The sequence below is a fragment of the Nematolebias whitei genome, chromosome 22, assembly GCF_014905685.2.
Source record: "Nematolebias whitei isolate Nwh7 chromosome 22, NemWhi1, whole genome shotgun sequence".
Classification (NCBI taxonomy): Eukaryota; Metazoa; Chordata; class Actinopteri; order Cyprinodontiformes; family Rivulidae; genus Nematolebias; species Nematolebias whitei.
In genome coordinates, this window is record NC_056519.1 from 31,388,962 (window position 1) to 31,392,219 (window position 3,258).

The window sequence follows — 3,258 nt, forward strand, 5'->3', positions numbered from 1 at the left end:
TGCTACAACCGTATGTCCCACCACGCTCCCTGAGGTCAGCGGACCAGTTGCTCCTCACAGTTCCAGGAACTCGTCTTAAGTGCAGAGGTGACAGGGCCTTCTCTGTACCGGGACCAAGACTCTGGAACGAGTTACCTCTGCTTGTCAGACAGGCCCCCTCCCTCTCGGTTTTCAAGTCCCGTTTAAAAACTCACTACTATTCAGTAGCTTTCAACACAAGATGATCTGTGTTTTGATCCTGTATGCTCCACACTGGTTTGTCGTCATTATCTGCATCGTTTTTTGTCTATATTCTGATTTACCTCATTTTGTATTTTGCTTTGTGTGTTACCTGTTGTTTTGTCTGTACAGCACTTTGGTTGGCCTTGTTGCTGTTTTAAGTGCTTTATAAATAAAGTGGCATGGTATGGTATAATAGTTAATGGTATAAGCAGTCAAAGCGTAATTAAAAATGATGGGGGGGGGGGGGGGGCAGTTTCGGACCTGTAACTACTGTTAATTTGTTGGCTCGGTGGGGTTCGGAGATGATGGCTGTGGGCTGGGGCCGGGTCAGTTCGGATTACTTGGACCAAAGTGCAACTCTACTGCCTGGCCAAAAAAAAAAAAGTCCCCACCCCCAAAAAAAAAAGGTCACACCTAATGTTTGGTTGGACCGCCTTTAGCTTTAATTAGAGCATGCATTCACTGTAGCATTGTTTCGATAAGCTTCTGAAATGTCACAAGATCCATTTTCATCCAGTGTTGCATTAATTTTTCACCAAGATCTTCATTGATGATGGCAGGTTCTGACCACTGTGCAAAGCCTTCTCCAACTCATCCCAATGATTCTCAATGGGGTTAAGGTCTGGACTCTGTGATAACCAATCCATGTGTGAAAATGATGTCTCATGCTCCCAGAACCACTCTTTCACAATTCGAGTCCGATGAATCCTGCATTGTCATCTTGGAATATGCCCGTGCCATCAGGGAAGAAAAAATCCATTGATGGAATAACCTGGTCACTCAGTATATTCAGGTAGTCAGCTGACCTCATCCTTTGAACACATACTGTTGCTGAATCTAGATCTGACCAACTGCAGCAACCCCAGATCATAGCACTGCCCCCACAGGCTTGTACAGTAGGCAGCATTTTTTTCCGACCACATTTCTTCCTCTAAAACTATGGGTCCTCGCTATCCTTCCAGTTTTTAATAATGTGTTGGACAGTTCTTAACCCAATTTTAGTAGTTTCTGCAATCTCCTTAAATGTTTTCTCTGCTTGATGCCAATGATTTGACCCTTCTCAAACAGACTGACATCTTTTCCATGACCACGCCATGTGTCTTTCCACATGGTTGTTTAAGAAATGAGAAGCAACTCATTGCACCAGTTGGGGTTAAATAACTTGTTGCAGCTGAAAGATAATCGCCCATGCAGTAATTATCCAATAGGAGGCTCGTACTTACTTGCTTAGATAAATTCAGGTGGAGAGTTTTGTTTTGGTCAGGCAGTGTATATATTAGAGGGGTCAGGATGGGATAGAGGAAGGGCAGCCAATTTGGGACCAGAAAGTCGCGATCTGACTCCCCGCCATTCCCATATGTCGGAGCAAGACACCTACCCGGTAATCCCCAATTGCTCCACAGGCACTTGCATAGCTGCCCACTGCTCCACCTGGGTATATCCCAGGTGTGATAGGTTAAATGCAAAGAACTAAATTTGTCATTGTATGGGAACATACAACGATGACTTAACTTTAACTTTAACTAAGTCAATCTAACAGATTTATGTGAGGAGTTTGTTTTGAAATGTCTGTGAGCAACAGAAAAGGGTAACCACTTTCAACAGTTTTGTCAACACCACAAAGTTGCCAAGCAACAAGTGCTGCAAGTGTTGTGTGAGAAATGTTGCACACAAGTATTGGATGCTGCTGCCAAACACATTTCATGTTCACATTGTGTACAGAAAAACAAATACTGTATGTACATGCATGCATGTTGCATGTACGCATGCATGTACATGAATACATACATGTATACATATGGTACTAATAAATACACATACTGTAGATAAACAGATATACAAATTATCTATATTTACCTGAAGGAATCTTCCCAAGGGATCAATAAAGTTCTATCTAATCTAATCCCACCTCAGTCAGGTCATACTCTGAACAAGTTGGATGAATGAACTTAAAAAACATTATACAGCTTAAAATACTAACATCAATAATCATATTAATATTTTGTCATACACCATTTTTAACTACTCAGATTACATCATCGTATTACAGCAATTAAAATTTTTAATTGTCCATGACTGTCATGAGATGATGCTATGACTCCGGTTTCGTGTGCAACTTCTGAGTAGAGGCATGTGGGTTTCAAATGATTTTTATTAATAGTAGTAGTATTAGTGGTAGTAATAGTAGTAGTATTAGTAGTAGTAGTATTAGTGGTAGTAATAGCAGTAGTAGTAGTAGTAATAGAAATAGTAGTAGTAGTAATAACTGGAGAAATGGGAGTAGTAGTAGTAGTAGTAATAGTAATAGTAGTAGTAATAGTAGTAATAGTAGCTGGAGTAATAAGAGTAATAGTAGTTTCTGGAGTAAAAGTAGTAGTAATAATAGTAATAGTAGTAGAAATAGTAGTAGTATTAGTGGTAGTAATAGCAGTAGTAGTAATAGAAATTGTAGTAGTAGTAATAACTGGAGTAATAGTAATAGCTGGAGTAATAGTAGTAGTAGTAGTAGTAATAGTAGTAGTAATAGTAGCTGGAGTAATAAGAGTAATAGTAGTTTCTGGAATAAAAGTAGTAGTAGTAATAGTAATAGTGGTAGTAGTAATAGTAGCAGCTGGAATAACAGTAGTAGCTAGAATAATAGTAGTAGCTGGAGTAAAAGTAGTAGCAGGAGTAAAAGTAGTAGCAGGAGTAATAGTAGTAGCTGGAGTAATAGTAGTAGTAGTAGTAGTAGTAGTAATAGTAATAGTAGTAGTAGTAACTGGAGTAATAGTAGTAACTGGAGTAATAGTAGAGCTGGAGTAATAGTAGTAGCAGTAGTAATGGTAATAGCAGTAGTAATGGTAATAGCAGTAGTAATGGTAATAGCAGTAGTAATGGTAATAGCAGTAGTAATAGTAGTAGCAGTAGTAATGGTAGTAGCAGTAGTAATGGTAATAGCAGTAGTAATGGTAATAGCAGTAGTAATAGTAGTAGCAGTAGTAATAGTAGCAGCTGGAGTAATGGTAGTAGCAGTAGTAATAGTAGCAGCTGGAGTAA

At 39.0% G+C, this 3,258-nt stretch overlaps 1 protein-coding gene across 1 annotated transcript in view; it reads right to left on the minus strand.

The window, feature by feature from the left end:
- The window catches only part of LOC119428135 (G-protein coupled receptor 22-like), a 22,283-nt gene that overhangs the window by 14,669 nt on the left and 4,356 nt on the right, over positions 1-3,258 (minus strand). The gene's annotated exons all lie outside the window — the stretch shown is intronic.